Source organism: Spinacia oleracea, chromosome 4 (assembly GCF_020520425.1).
Source record: "Spinacia oleracea cultivar Varoflay chromosome 4, BTI_SOV_V1, whole genome shotgun sequence".
NCBI classification, from domain to species: domain Eukaryota; kingdom Viridiplantae; phylum Streptophyta; class Magnoliopsida; order Caryophyllales; family Amaranthaceae; genus Spinacia; species Spinacia oleracea.
In genome coordinates this window covers 63,313,408-63,330,340 of record NC_079490.1, presented here as the reverse complement: position 1 = coordinate 63,330,340, position 16,933 = coordinate 63,313,408, and the positions used below count along the sequence as shown (strand labels likewise).

The window sequence follows — 16,933 nt, the reverse complement described above, 5'->3', positions numbered from 1 at the left end:
ATTTTCTATCCTATTTGGGTCATACTAGTCACTTTCATTAACCTGCAAAACAGTACATATACAATATATACCATTCACCCATTCATTATCATGAATGGCCCACATAGCTGGTTAGTAAAACACATTGTAATGCATCACATAAATATTTGCAGCAATTAATCAAGGGCACCAATAATCTACCAATTATTCAGTCCTTATTAATTCAAATCAAGTTGTTTTAACCTTAAAGGATTTGTAGACCTAATCAAGAGTTTATGACTAAAAATGCTCCCACTTAAACCAATAACTTTATATGCTTTACTAATTTTAAACATAAAAATGTATTTCTAGTCTAACCGAAAACATACAAGTTTAATTAAAATTTAAAGCTCATATAAAATTATAATCGAATCCATTTAATTTATTTTCAGTTGAATTTAAGAATTTAAATTAATTCAAGGTTTAATTTTAGTAAAATAATTAGTATAAATAAAATTTATAATAATTATAATATTCAAAATTAAAATCCAAAACAATTTAAATTGCGAATTTTAAAATTTATTAAAATCGTTTCCGAACTGAAAATTCAAAATTAAAATAAAACGAACCAATCGGGTCAAGACAACGCCGTAGGCTTGCGCCCATGCCTCGTCAACTCCAACAAGCAACAAACCCTTGTCACTCGATCGATCGTACCGCAAAGCCCAAGCAACAACGCACCAATGCAGCAGGCCTAGTGAGCCACGCTTGCGGGCAGCCCACTCGCCTATCGCAATGGCGCGCTGCTGGGCGACGCTTGCTGGACAGGCCAGCCAACGCTGCCCGCGTGCATGTTGTGCTGCGCTTGTCGCTGCCTTGGATGCGCCCTTGGCGTGCTTGCGGGGCGAGGCAACGCACGTTGTGACGCAGCATCCATCGCTGCCCACGCGTGCTTGCCTTGCTCGCTGCACTGCTCGCCCATCGCCCATCGCCCCACGCGCGTACCACACAGCCCCTAGGCACCCATTGCCTTGTGCATGCCACGCTCGTTGCTCGCTGCATTCGTACCGCATGGGCGACGAGCTCCCTTGCTCGTCGTCGCATGACCGCACTATACAACACCCCTTAAGGGTAACACGTAGCGTCCTTTGCTTTGTGCGTGCAACTTTTATGAGCGAATTATATAAAAATTAAAACTTTTTAATTTAAAATTAATGACAAATTAATAAATCATATTAATTTCATAATTTTAGGGCGAAAATTCGAAAATTTATTAATCAATTAATTTCCGATTAACATGGATTCAAATCTAGGTCATAAAAATTTAAAATTTATCACAATTTTTATGGTGGTTTTTAATCATGGATACCTAATTAAACCATTAATAAATTATAAAAATCAAATCAATTCTAAATTATTCGAATTTCAACAAATTAATCATAATTACAAATTAGGTTGTATAATTAACAAGTCTAGGCATTCAAATTTGTTAAACATATACAGTAGGTCAATCATAAATTCAAGATTTATCAACAAGAATCGCAAATATTCAATTTAACATCTTAAATTTACAAACTTTTGCGTTCGAAAAACTAAAACCTCCGAAAAGTCATAGTTAGGCTTCGAATTTGGGAATTCTGGGTTCGGCCGAAAAATAATATTTTTGTCAAAATTTTAGAATGCCTTTTACATGCGGAATTGACACAAAAATCACTCGATTAGGTTGAGTAACGAAGAAACTGCCGAAAACCTGCGTACATATAATTAAATAAACGCAATTTGCAATTAATTAACAATTACGAAAATTAATCACCCCTTTTTAATTCTTTGCAAATTTGTAAATTTTAATCATGTTAAGCAATTTATAGATTATGCAAATAATAATAGGCTCGTGATACCATTGTTAGGTTATGATACATATGAACAACATAAATCATGCGGAAAAACCTTAATGCCAGGAAACATATTAATTGCACATAATCATATAATTAGTCTAAGATGCATACACTTTGTAACGTGCCCTCCCTAGCTGCGCCCGAACCGAACAAGAACAAGTCTTTAGGATTCCAAGTGTCGTCCCTCCATAGAAAGTCCACAGCACGTCCGGATCCGCCTTAAGATTGACCAACTAGAATCGCCCTTAAGGTACAATTATTTTCGGCTAAATAGGCAAGTAATATGGCTGATTTTTCTGCTTAAAAATCCCAACTTTTATTGTTTGAATACTTGTTAAAAAACTCATGTATAAATTTATGACCCTAGGCATATATTTATAGAACCATGGAAAAGAATTTCGAATCCTGTTAGAATACTAATTAATTAATTAGAATCCTTTCAGAACTCTAAATAAATAATTTTATCTTTTAGGATTAGGATTTAATCATAACACGAATTCTGATAGCTTTAGGATTCGTATAGCACGCACACGAGCACCGCACGGGCACCGCACCGCACGGGCACCGCACAGCCCGCGCGCATGCCTCGCGGCCCACGCGAACTGCACGACGCCTTGGCCCAATGCTCGCATCCCACCTGATCCGTGCGCGCGCGCCAAGCCTTTGTTGGGCCTGGCCTTGCGCTGGGCCTGGCGAGGCTTTGGCGTGTGTTGATGCGTGTGGCTTGCTGGGCGGCGGCCTGGCTTCGTGCTGGGCCTTCGTCTAGCAAGCCTCGTCCGATGCTAATTCGTACGATACGCTTCCGATTAAATTCCCGATTCCGGAATTCATTTCCGATACGAACAATATTTAACATTTCCGATTCCGGAATTAATTTCCGTTTCGAACAAACATTTAATATTTCCGCTTCCGGAATTATTTTCCGATTTCGAAAATATTTCCGATTCTGACAATATTTCCGTTTCCGGCAATATTTCCGATTCCGGCAATATTTCCGATTCCGGCAATATTTCCATTTCCGATAATATTTTCCGATACGTACCATGTTTCCGTTTCCGGTAACATCTACTACTTGGATAATATTTATATTTCCGATATGATCCATATTTCCGTTTCCGGCAATATCATCGTTTCCGGAGTATTCATTTACTTGCCTTTGACGATCTTAGCTCCCACTGAAACCAAGATCCGTCGATTCCGAATATTCATAGATGGAGTATTTAATGCCATTAAATACTTGATCCGTTTACGTACTATTTGTGTGACCCTACGGGTTCAGTCAAGAGTAAGCTGTGGATTAATATCATTAATTCCACTTGAACTGAAGCGGCCTCTAGCTAGGCATTCAGCTCACTTGATCTCACTAAATTATTAACTTGTTTAATTAATACTGAACCGCATTTATTAGACTTAACATTAAATTCATAATTGGACCAAGGGCATGATTTCCTTCAGCGAAGACGTCTATGTACTCTGAAAGTAGCTTGATAAGATCATCCCGCTCTGCTTGAGAAAGAGTTAAACCAATCTGAACTAGTTTTGAATCACCGTTGTTAGAAAGGTTGATTTTTTCTGTTTCCTCAATTATGGGCATCCTGTTAGCATGATTTTCGATAGCTTTTAGAATTTCAAAGTCAGTTTCTTGTGAAGCAAAGTTGTTTGGATTAAGATTGTGTTTTGAATTAGAACTCGAAGAGTAAGTAGAAATTGAAGTGTTATTGAAATCAACAATCATTACATCGATTGTTTTGACTTGAAGCTCGGCCTTTAGAGGCTCTTGACTGATGCAAGACTCTAGTTCTAGACTCTTAGACTCATTGCTAGACTCGAAAATTGAAAGACAGACTCTGGATTTGGACAAAGACACTAATCGTAAAGATAGTTCTCGGGGTATTCCCAGATATCCACGTCATTGTCATAATCATCGTAGACGGGGCTACATGCACAGATCTTCAAGGGTTGATCCCAGACCTGGTCCCACGTGCTGTAAGGAAATGCGGCGAAGCTTCCCTTGCATGAAGTGTTGAGCCCTAGAAGGAACATTCTCACCATTTTTCCCTCTGGCAGCTCGGGCTTGATTGTACGAGCGAAGGTTGCCCATCTGTAGTAGTATTCTTGAATGCACTCATCTTTTTCCTGGCGTACAGCCGGCATTTGTTTGATGGAAGTGTCTCGGAAGCTGGAACCTTTGAGGGTGAGGCAGGCAGGGCCATCCAATATTTCCTCGAACCATGGTTCTCCGAATAGTAGGTCGAAGTTGGCAGACACACCGACAACTAGGAATTCAGCATTGTTATCATAAGTGTCGAAGGAGAAAACTAGTTCGAGGACTCGCAGGACCTTGTATGTGACCTCCTGGAGTTTGACAGTTTGTTGAGCACTCAGCATGAGATCGTACTCGGAGAACCCCAAAGCCTTCAAGGTGGCGAGAGGGCAGATGTTTTCTTGAATGTCGGTGGTTACCCTAGGTTCGGGGATCACCCAGTTTTGAGCACTTGGAAGGAGATGGAAAAAGCTTGGGACCATCAATTCGTAACCTGGCTTGTATATTGTAGAGATCAAATTGCATGGTGTTGTTCCTAGGTTTTGGCTGATGACACACATATTGCAAATTTCTTGATTGTGGTTGCTAATAACTTTAGACAGGTAAGTGCCTAAGTTCCTATTAGGATAGGAACTTGAATCAGATGTTGAAGTTCCTGATTTACACTTGGAACAGCCACTGGAGTTCCTGAGCTGGAAGCTGTATCTGTTCTAGCTTTGAAGTCACAAGAGGAGCAACACATTTTACATATCCAGAGTTTTTCATGACCACAAGAACTATTACAGACTCATGACCACGAGTTCCTATGTTAGCCAGAGAGGAACTCATTATTGTTCCAGAGCTGGAACGTCCGAAGCTTCTGAGTTGCAAGTTCCAAACAAAGGGAAGACATAAAATTCTAGGTAGTCTACTGTACTTAGAATTTTATGTAAATATTAATTATGCTAATGGTATATAGGGTACTCAAGGAACTTGTCAATTAATTAGGCCATTTATTTTGCTGAAAGTATTTTTTATGGAAAACATGTAATTAAATAAAAATAAGTTTTTAATATAAAAATAAATTCACGTTTTATTTTATTTAAGCAAAACTTATTTTCCTAAAAATTCTCCTAAGTTTTTGTAGATAAATAAAATCTGCTTTAAAGAAAATCTTTTAGGGTTTGATTGAGTCAAAACCACTAACTGCATTGTGGCTGAAACGTGGGAAGTGGTCTTCCCCTTGTTCCTCAAGTCAAGGGACGTGGAGACCAAAGTGCTGGCAGTTAGCAGTTGAGGTTTCGAAGGGAACTAACCCTAGGGATAAACACTATAAAAGAGAAAATATATTTTCTAGAAAAGCACACAAACATTCTAAGAGTTTTTGCTTTCCTTAAAACGTTTTATCAAAGATTTTCTAAAAACAGTTTGTGTCCTAGTCAATTCAGAGTTCCTACGCTCCTTATATACAAAAGCATTATTAATATCTAGAGGTTTCTAAACGAACACGAATTGTATTTTCTGATTAGAGAGGATAGAGTTATCCTATAAAGACTTAGAGTTTAAGTCTGAGAGAAAGTGAAGAAGAGAGAGTTGTAATCTGAGTAGATTACTGTTAGGAACACGAGTTAGAGAGGATCTTGTGTTAGAAAGTTATTGTAATTGAGGTATTACTATAATGAAAGAAATTCTCTTCTTGATTAGTGTCAAGAAGTTCTCACAATTGTTATTTTAGTCTTTCTTGCTCTCTGTTCCTTTACTGTTCCTTGGTTTCTGCAAGAAACTCTATCAAAGTTCGAATTACAATTCACCCCCCCCCCCTCTTGTGTGTGTTCCTACTGGAATATCAATTGGTATCAGAGCCAGTACTCACTAAAACCACAGGAAACCCTGTTTGAGTCAAGTTCCTGATAGTATGAAATCACAAGAGAAACTGGAAGAAGGCTACTCCACGCAAAGGCCACCTATGTTCAATGGTAAGTTCTACTCATACTGGAAGAACATAATGGAGATATTCATCAAAGCTGAAAATTACCAAGTTTGGCGTGTAATTGAAGTTGGAGACTTTGAGGTAACAAAGACCAATGCTGAAAACGAGGTAGTTCCTAAACCAATGTCTTAATTCTCTAAAGAAGACTTTGATAAATATGAGATGAATGTTATGGCTGTCAAAATCTTGCATTGTAGACTTGGACCTCATGAACACAATAGGGTTAAGGGGTGCAAGAACGCAAAACAGATTGGGGAATTACTACAAGTAACCCACGAAGGAACTAATGAAGTTAAGCGTTCCAAAATTGACCTTTTGATGTCTAAATATGAAAGATTTGAAATGCTTCCTAAAGAAACTATTGAAGAAATGTTCACTAGATTTACTAACATAACCAATGAATTAGTTTCTCTTGGTAGAATCATTCCCACGGATGAACAGGTAAGAAAAATACTAAGGAGCATGCCACAAGATGATCGGTGGAGAACAAAGGTCACTGCACTGTTTGAGACCAAGGACTTTACCAAGTTCAACATTGAACAACTTGCTGGTTCCTTGATGACACATGAATTGCATCTTGGAGCTGTTGTTCCTGAGAGCTCCAGAAATCGAGGACTTGCTCTAAAAGCTGAGGAACTCGACGAATCTGAGCCAGATGAAGAAGAGGCTTCCATGCTGGTTAGAAGAATGAGAAAGCTCTACAGGAACTTCAAACCAGGAAACCAGAAAGGAAGGAACTTTGCTAAGAAAACCACTAGTTCCAAAACTGAGCAAGGTTGCTTCAAATGCGGAGAAACTGATCACCAAATTCGTGAATGCCCTCTGTGGGAGAACGACAAAGCCAAAGGAAAAGGAAAGGAACAGGTCAAGGAACGCTATAACAAGTCTACTTTCAACAGGCCAAACTTCAAGAAGGCCATGATAGCTGCATGGGGCGAAGCAACAGACTCCGAAGACGATGAGGACCAACCAAATGAAGAAACTGCAAATCTCTGCCTTATGGAAAGAACAGAAGGAACTGAACAAGTTCCATCAGAAGAAGTAAGTTCCTCCACTCTTCAGTGTCTTTCAAAGTCAAAACTAATTGAACTGTTGCTAGAAACTCTAGATGATTACAAAAAGCTAAGTATGTTGAAAGCACAAAGTGATAGAGCCTTGGAACTCAGTAAAGACCACATAAATTATCTGAACAATATTAGATCTGATGTTCAAGGCAGGTTCTTTGAATTGCTAGATAGAAATACCTCCATTAATGAGTCATTCGAGAAAATTAGAAATGAAAACATCCTTCTACAAGTGCAACTCAATCAATATAAGATGTTTAATCTAAGTTTAGACCCTACAAAATCCTTGGCGATTAACATGGGAGTTTTTAACATCGACTTAGAAAGATTAAACAAAGATCTGATCACCACAAAGGAACAGAAAGAGAAACTAGAGAGGGAACTAGCCATGGCCAGGGCACAGAGACAACCACCTAAAGTTCCTCCCAAATGGATTAAGAATGCTCAATCTAAGAGAACAGAAGGATTAGGTTTTAATCATAAAACTAGTCATAAGAAAAAATATGTGGATCTTCCAATTGTGAAAGTCTGTTTCTCATGTGGAAGTGGAAGTCATGTAAGTACTGAGTGTTCCAAGATGAAGGAACAGGATCAAAGAAACATAAATTTTGTAAAGCAAAAATGGGTTAAGAAGTCAGATGTTGTAGTTAAAAAGGAACTCGAGGAAACCTGAGTTCCTGTAACTAACCTTTGATCTCTTTACAGGTTCTAGTGAAGGGGAACAGCTCGTGGTATCTCGACAGTGGGTGTTCCAAACACATGACAGGAGACAAATCTAAATTCCTCTCACTAGAAGCCTACAACCACTAGTAGAAAAAACCCCTGTTGCAGCCCCCTTGTTGCAGCGTACATGTATTAATACGCTTCAACAACCAGTAGGTCAACGTGGGTCAAACCCTTTAAAGGGTTGTTGCAGCGTACAAATTAATTGCCCTCTGCAAAAGAGTTTTTTGCAGCGTACAAAGTAAAAGCCCCCTGCAATAACCCCTTTATTTTGCAGCATACGTGTAAAAGCCCCCTGCAATAACATGTTAGTAATTTTCTTCGGCTTCAAAGTTAATTCAGACCAAATATTTCATCTCAAACGCGCCCACTCCCTTCTTCTTCCCTCAGCGTTCCCTGCATCTCGCCCGTCGCTGGTGGTTCTCGCCAGTCACCGTCGCCTCTAGGTCTCTCCCGTTGCCGGTGGTACTCCAGCAAGGGTCTGTTTCCTCGCCTCCTCACCGGTGGTCCCTTTCTCAAAAAACCACCTTCCCTGCTCGAAAAACCACCAATGAAGTCCATCCTTGCTCGAAAAACGAAGCTACTTTCCTCGGCCGGTGGTTCCAAGTGATATTGTTGCTCGCGAACCCTCTTCTCCGTCAATCCTCGCCGCTGCAAGTAACTTTCTTCCCTTTCCCTCTTGATTTTCGTTTTCAGAATTAGGGTTTGTTCATTTATATTAATTTTTTTTTTTGTGGCAAGTTGTTCATGGGGGAAGATTGAAGCTGCTATTTCCTGGTAGACCTGTATGTTGAAAATTCCAATTTTTATTTGGCGTTATCCATTTTTGAGAAGAATGGTACGCAACTGCAGCGAATGCTGCTTCTACCTGTTTTAGGTTGAGCATTTTGTCAAACTTTATTTAGCCTTTTTCCATTCTAGATTATCTATTGTTGTTGAGCCTTGAGCCTTCCCTTCGAAGTTAGCTTATAGCTCGATAATGTTTTATGTCCTAGCTTGAAATGTGGACTTGATTAGGTACTTAGGTGTTTAAGTAATACTGATTGTTAATGCCCGCAGGCTTCTTAGGAGAAAGGAATTTGTATTTTTTATTTTGAATTACAATGAAATTGCATACTGATGTTTGCTTATTCGACGGTCTAGCTGCTATAGATTTAACTTTTATTAACTGGAATCTATGGACTTGTGGGGGTTTGATTCTTGTATATTATTCTGACTTGCTAAAATCTCTATCAGGTATGAGTTTAAAACAAATCATGGAGAATGGATCACTTCAATGAAACCAAAGTTTGGGGATAATGTATCCGGACGTGTTCGTACAACAATCAAGTCAGTACCTCAGAATGTAAAAAAGTTCTGTATAAAGTCCTCATATGGGAAACCAGCTGTGAGATTTTGGTAGGTAAGTACATCTCATTCAACCAATTTTTTGTTTGTTTTGGCATTTCTTGATTACTGTTTTGTTGTATGATGAGCTTGGTAGCTGATTGGTGGTTTGTTTACTTCTTCATGTGCACACGATATGCAGTGTATTTCCTTTGTTTTTGTCTTTGTCTTTTTTGTTTTTGTTCTGGCCGGGGCCGGGGCGGGGGTGGGGGTGGATTGAGTGTTTTGAGTCCAGCAACACTAGATCCATCTTCTGATTATGTCTCCTGTTATGCTATTATGAGATTCGTGTATGTTGATTTGTCCAACTTGATTTATAAATTATGAGAGTTAGATCGACAATTGAGCTGACTAATCTGTTGTATCTGTCAAGATATGGAGAGCATGGTGCTTAACTGTGCATTCAATTAGCCATGATTGCGGGGCCATTGCCCTAAATTATGAGACTGGTTTGTCATTTTTGAAGGGGAGTACTAATGGTCTGTTTATTGCTTGTTTTGTTTCTTTAGCTCTGTTAGTGGGGTTGCCAAGATATGGAGTATATGTTGCATTTTCTCCTGTAAGTGACAATGTAGCAACTGCCTCAGCTGATCGTACTGCAAAGTTGTGGAACACAGATGGCACTTTATTGAGAACATTTGAAGGTCATTTAGACCGCCTAGCTCGTATTGCCTTCCATCCATCTGAGAAGTATTCTTGCTTTGGAAGGCCACATCAAACCTGTAAATTTCTTCTCTAGTCATTAACATTTATTTTTGTGATGCTAACCCTGATTGTTGACTCAGGTTTTTTCTTTTTCCTCTCAGGTTTATGGAGTTGATTTCTCTCCTAATGGCTATCATTTGGCCACTGGTTCTGAGGATAACACTTGTCGGATTTGGGACTTGAGAAAGAAAAAGTCATTGTACATAATTCCTGCCCATTCAAAGCTTATTTCACAGGTCAAATTTGAGCCTCAGGAGGGATATTATTTGGTCACTGCTTCATATGATACAACTGTTAAGGTATGAGACTTGGCACTCAATTACTCTCAGTAGTCTGTTTTGTTAAGTTACAAGGAGTGTTTTGTATCATTTTGCCCTATTTCATCAGGTATGGTCATCTCGAGACTTCAAGCTTATCAGGACATTGTCAGGACATGAAGCAAGAGTTACACCCTTAGATGTCATAGGAGGTAAGATCTTTTCTCTTGGTAAACTGTAGTAAAAGTGATGCGTGCAAAATGGGAACTTATAGTAGCATCTCATTACAAGTTTATAACTGTCATCTTGGGATGGAATTATGGTAAAGTTTATGGAAGTTGCCACTCAAAAACTGAATTTGTTTAAATACGTTACATTCAACAACAGAGATAAAGTGAATGCAATTTGATATAAAATATTGTATGGGTAACCTATCTCTAAGATCTCACCTCTCTCACTAAGTCTCACTCCAGCGACAAATCTGAAATTTGACTACCTAAACAACCAAAATCCGCCGGGAAAACAGTAAATCCGGCGTGTCAAGGGAATAGGTGGCATGGTTGGGTCGTTATAGGTCATATATTGAGCTAAAATGACATTTTCGCTCCCAACTTTGAACTAAAGAACCTAAGGACTCATTTGATTCTTATTACATGACTAATATGCATAGTTTTAAGTTTCTAAAACTCATTCGAACCTATTTATGCACATTTATGGCTCGTTGGGTCGTTATAGGTCATATATAGAGCTAAAATGACATTTTCGCTCCCAACTTTGAACTAAAGAACCTAAGGACTCATTTGATTCTTATTACATGACTAATATGCATAGTTTTAAGTTTCTAAAACTCATTCGAACCTATTTATGCACATTTATGGCTCGTTGGGTCGTTATAGGTCATATATAGAGCTAAAATGACATTTTCGCTCCCAACTTTGAACTAAAGAACCTAAGGACTCATTTGATTCTTGTTACATGACTAATATGCATAGTTTTAAGTTTCTAAATCTCATTCGAACCTATTTATGCACATTTAAGGTTCGTTGGGTTGTTATAGGTCATATATAGAGCTAAAATGACATATATAGAGTTAACTTATTACATGATTAATATGATTATTTTTATGTTTCCAAGATTCAATCCAATCTATTTATGCACGTTTGAGACTTGTTTGGCCATTATAGGTCATATTTAGGCTAAAATGACGTTTTCGTTCACAACTTTGAACTAACGAACCTAAGGACTCACTTCCAACTTATTACATGATTAATATGATTTTTTTAAGTTTCCAAGACTCAATCCAATCGATTTATGAACATTTGAGACTTGTTTGGTCGTTATAGGTCATGTTTAGGCTAAAATGAGGCATTTTAGCTCCCAAGCTCCCAACTTTGAACTAACGAACCTAAGAACTCATTTCGAACTTACTACATGATTCATATGATTAGTTTTAAATTTCCAAGACTCAATCCAATCTATTTATGCACATTTGAGACTTGTTTGGCCATTATAGGTCATATTTAGGCTAATATGACATTTTCGCTCCCAACTTTGAACTAACAAACCTAAAAAATAATTTCAAACTTATTACATGATTCATATGATTATTTTTAACTTTTCAAAAATCAATCCGATCTATTATGCACATTTGAGACTTGTTTGGTCGTTATAGGTCATATTTAGGCTAAAATGAGACATTTTCGCTCCTAATCTTGAACTAAAGAACCTAAAGACTCATTTTAAACCCTTTACATGATTAATATGCTTAGTTTGAAGTTTCCAAGACTTATTCCAATCTATTTATGCACATTTAAGGTTTGTTTGGTCGTTATTGGCCATATTTAGGCTAAAATGAGCATTTTCTCTCCCAAATTTGAAATAAAGAACCTAAGGACTCATTTTAAACCTTTTAAATGATTAATATACTTAGCTTTAAGTTTCCAAGACTCGTTCCAATCTATTTATGCACATTTAAGGTTCATTGGGTCGTTATAGGTCTTATTTAGGCTGGATTGACATTTTCGCTCCCAACTTTGAACTAAAGAACCTAATGACTCATTTTAAACTTTTTACATGTTTAATATGCATAGTTTTAACTTTCTAAGACTCATTCCAATCTATTTACGCACATTTAAGGCTCATTGGGTCGTTATAGGTTTTATTTAGGCTAAAATGACATTTTCGCTCCCAAATTTGAGCTACATAACCTAAGAATTCATTTTATACCTTTTACATGATTAATATGCTTAGCTTTAAGTTTCCAAGACTATTAGGACATTGTTATTAGTTGCTTGAATGTTAAAGTGTGATATTTAATTTGAATTTAATCTAATGCTTAGTTGAAATTTCTGTTTTTGTAAAGGTCTACACTCCGAGGAATGCGCCTATACTAGTGAGGAAATTGATGTGGTTCGTGAGCAACCGGCTAAGTGTTTTACCCGCAAGTATTTACTATTGGCTTGAGCGCGCTTGATCGAGGTGGTTTAGTTGTTATAGAACAATCGTTTACATTAAAATGTATGCGTACATTGAAATTGGAACGTATATTTGAATGTAGTACGTGCACTTTGGTTTTGGGATATATATATATGTATACAAAACACCAGTTATTATTTTTTATATTTGTTCTACAGGTTACGATATTTTATTTATTGTTGTTGACAGGTTCCTATATTTGGTGCAAGACACCCTAGGTATAGATAAATAAAACTAAAATTTTCCCGCCAAAAGCACAGCTTTGTTGCAGGGGGCATATACTTGTTCGCTGCAACAAGTGTGTAAAATTAGGCAAAAATCAAGACTTGTTGCAGCGTACAAAATGATGTACGCTGCAACAGACTGGTTTGTTGCAGCGAACAAAATGATGTACGCTGCAACAGACTGGTTTGTTGCAGCGTACAAATAAAAGCCCGCTGCAACAAACCAGTCTGTTGCAGCGTACATCATTTTGTACGCTGCAACAAGTCTTAATTTTTGCCTAATTTTACACACTTGTTGCAGCGTACATGCAAATGTACGCTGCAAAAAAGTACTTTTCGCAGCGTACATTGTACGCTGCAACAAGTCAATACTTGTTGCAGGCCCCCCAGTTGCAGCATACGATGTACGCTGCAACAGGGGTCTAAAAGCCCGCTGCAACAAGGGTTTTTTCTACTAGTGAACGGAAGAACTGTGGCCTTTAGAGACAACATGAAATGAGAAATTGTTGGAATTGGAAAGGCCTATGCCATTGAAAATGTATTTTTAGTCGAGGGTTTAATGCACAGTCTACTAAGCATTTCTCAATTTTGTGACAAAGGAAACTCTGTAAGTTTTACTTCTGAAAATTATCAAATCATTAATAATAACACTGGGAAGGTTATTTTGGAAGGAACTCGTAAAGGGAACACATATTCCGTGGATCTCAATACAGTTCCCAGGAACAATTTAACCTGCCTCAGTGCCATTGAAGAAGATCCCCTACTATGGCACAGGAGGTTTGGACATGCTAGTTTCTCACTGCTTGACAAACTAAGATCAAAGGAACTGGTTCGAGGACTCCCCTCAATCAAGTTCCTAAATGATAAAGTCTGTGATGCATGTGCAAAAGGCAAGCATGTCCGAAGTTCCTTTAAGCCTAAAAAATTGGTAAGCACAACAAAACCATTGGAACTCATCCATATGGACTTGTGTGGTCCAATGAGAATTCAAAGCAGAAGTGGGAAAAAATATGTTTTAGTTATTGTTGATGATTACTCTCGCTTTACTTGGGTCATATTTCTAACAAGCAAAGATGAAACGTTTGATGAGTTTGTTGCATTTTCAAAGAAAATCCAGAAAACTACAGGTCATCAACTGATCCATATAAGATCTGATCATGGAACAGAATTTGAAAATTACAAATTCGATGAATACTGCAAGGAACAAGGTATGGACCATAATTTTTCAGCTCCCAGAACTCCACAACAAAATGGAGTTGTTGAGAGGAAAAATAGAACCTTAGAGGACATGGCAAGAACCATGTTAATAGCCAGTTCCTTGCCTAGCAACTTCTGGGCTGAAGCAGTCAATACAGCTTGTTATATTGTAAATAGAGTAATGATTCGAGCTATCCTAAACAAAACCCCCTATGAGCTACTAAAAGGTATAAAACCCAACATCTCTTACTTTAGAGCTTTTGGTAGTAAATGTTTTGTTCACAACAATGACAAAAGGAACTTGGGGAAGTTTGATGAAAGAAGCGATGAGGCAGTGTTCCTAGGATATGCTCTAAATAGCAGAGCTTACAGAGTCTATAACAAAAGTTCTATGTGCGTTGAGGAAAGTGTACATATAATATTTGATGAATCTAACAAATCTGATATAGTACAGGAACAAGAACATTTCGAGATTGGTTTATCTCGTGCTGCAGAAAATGATGAGGAGTTCCAACCAAGCAAACACACAGCCAGAGGAACTACTCAACAAAATCAAGAAGTTCCCGTACAAGAGGAACACGAAGAGATCCAAGAAGATCCAGAAACAACACCAGAACCTGAGGAACCCCACAATGACCAACAAGGAACTCAGGTCACAGAAGGAACTGACGAAAATGCCACAACACCAGTAGCTCAATTTCAACCTAGACCTTAGAAGCATCAAAAGTCTCATCCAATGGCACTCATTATGAGTGACATCAGAAAAGGAACTCAGACAAGGTCACAGCTAAGGAACTTTTGTGCATTCCACGCGTTCCTCTCCATATTTGAGCCAAGAAACCACATTGAGGCTCTGGAGGATGCTGACTGGATCATAGCCATGCAAGAAGAATTAAATGAATTCAAAAGAAACAAGGTGTGGCACTTGGAACCCAAACCAAAGCACCAGAAGGTGATAGGGCTGAAATGGGTGTTCCGGAACAAGAAAGATGAACATGCAACAATCATAAGGAACAAGGCAAGGTTAGTGGTCAAAGGTTATAACCAACAGGAAGGTATTGACTTCGAAGAAACATTTGCACCTATTGCTAGATTAGAAGACGTACATTAGAATCTTAATTGCTTTTTCTGCCTTCATGGGTTTTAAACTTTATCAAATGGATGTTAAATGTGCTTTCTTAAATGGTTTCTTAGAGGAAGATGTTTATGTGGAACAACCCCCTGGATTTGAAAATCCCGAATTTCCAAATCACATTTACAAACTAGATAAGGCTCTATATGGACTAAAACAAGCCCCTAGATCTTGGTATGAGAGATTATCAAAGTTCCTCCTTCAAAATGATTTTAAAAGAGGTAGAATAGACAAAACTTTATTTTTAAAATCTAGAGGAACTAACTTGTTAGTAGTTCAAATTTATGTTGATGATATATTATTTGGAGCAACTAATGAGAACTTGTGCAAGGATTTTGCAAACTTGATGAGCAGTGAATTTGAAATGAGCATGATGGGGAAACTCAACTTCTTCCTTGGTTTACAAATCAAGCAAACTGAGGAGGGAATCATGATACACCAACAAAAGTATGTGAAGGAACTCCTAAAGAAATATGAGCTAGAATCAGCCAAAGTAAACCACACTCCCATGGGAACAGCTACCAGATTAGACACTGATCCAAATGGGAAAAGTGTGAATCAAACAAAATACAGAGTTATGATTGGATCACTATTATATTTAACAGCTAGTAGACCTGATATTTCTTTTAGTGTAGGACTATGTGCAAGATTTCAATCCAATCCAAATGAGTCCCACTTAACTGTTGTGAAAAAGAATACTAAGATATCTCAAAGGAACTGATGACCTATGCCTATACTATCCAAGAAGTGGATCATTCGAGCTAAAAGGATATGTTGATGCTGATTATGCAGGTGACTTAGTGAATAGAAAAAGCACATCAGGTATGGTACAGTTCCTAGGTCCATGCATGGTTTCTTGGGGTTCCAAGAAACAAAACACTGTTGCTCTATCCACAGCTGAAGCTGAGTATGTAGCTGCTGCAGCTTGTTGCCCACAAATTCTATGGATAAAACAACAGTTAAGAGATTTTAGTATTATCTATGATTATGTTCCTATCTATTGTGATAACACTAGCGCTATTTGTATTTCAAAAGATCCGGTTCATCATTTCCGGGTCAAACACATCCACATTAGACACCATCTCCTTAAAGATAATGTTGACAAAGGTTTGATTAAATTAGATTTTTGCCAAACTGATCACCAAATTGATGACATTTTAACTAAGCCTTTGAACAGGGAGAAACATGAGAAAATGAGAATGGAACTCGGAATGATCAAGCTAAGGTAATTGCTAAATTGAAGTTCCTCTAAGGCAAAGGCAAAAACAATAGTACATATAGACTATTACAAACACAAAATCTTGTGTGCAAACATAGTTGAAGCTTACCATCGTGGCAAACAAACTCACACTCCAAATGTGCAAGGTAAGCAGTTCCTTTCAAACTAGTTAATTCAGAGATACAAAATTAAGCAAGTCAATACCAAGTCAAACACAGTTTTATTTTAATTTATTTCTATATTTTTTAAAAATTTTTTTAACAAACTTTTAAAATTCATAAACGAATACCCATATTCAAAGAATGTTTGAACGGTTCCATTGGCAATAAATAGGAGAAACTCTTCACTTTCCACATTCAATCCATGCAACGCCCTTTCTCTCTCTCTCACACGCCTTCTCCACTGACACCACCTTTCCTTCCACCTATAAAATCCCTTCACCATGGTTCTCACAAGCAATAACACTGATCTCACTTCCCTCAAACGAAAAAGAAATCCATCCTCTCTAGTTCCCATGGATACCTCACCCATGAAATCACCAATTCCCCTTCGATCTCACAATCCAATACTCGCAATTACTCAGAGGGAACCAATCAACACTGACATTGAAATGAAATCCCCAATTTCAAACCCTAGATCCTTAACAAGAAAATCCAAAAAACGTCGAGTGGAAACTTCTGGGTAA

The 16,933-nt window shown here is 37.9% G+C and overlaps 1 long non-coding RNA gene across 4 annotated transcripts; it reads left to right on the top strand.

Moving 5' to 3' along the window:
* Positions 1–8,105: 8,105 nt before the first annotated feature.
* On the top strand, positions 8,106–12,620 carry LOC130459192 (uncharacterized). Of its 4 annotated transcripts, none has more exons than XR_008918410.1 (7): positions 8,106–8,310; positions 8,395–8,530; positions 8,890–9,055; positions 9,549–9,761; positions 9,846–10,043; positions 10,132–10,213; positions 12,364–12,620. It is a non-coding gene; the product is annotated as an uncharacterized lncRNA (long non-coding RNA). The 4 variants fall into 4 exon arrangements; XR_008918412.1 differs by having other exon boundaries at positions 8,107–8,310; positions 8,395–8,491; positions 8,890–9,051; XR_008918409.1 differs by having other exon boundaries at positions 8,108–8,310; positions 8,395–8,491.
* Positions 12,621–16,933: the final 4,313 nt, after the last annotated feature.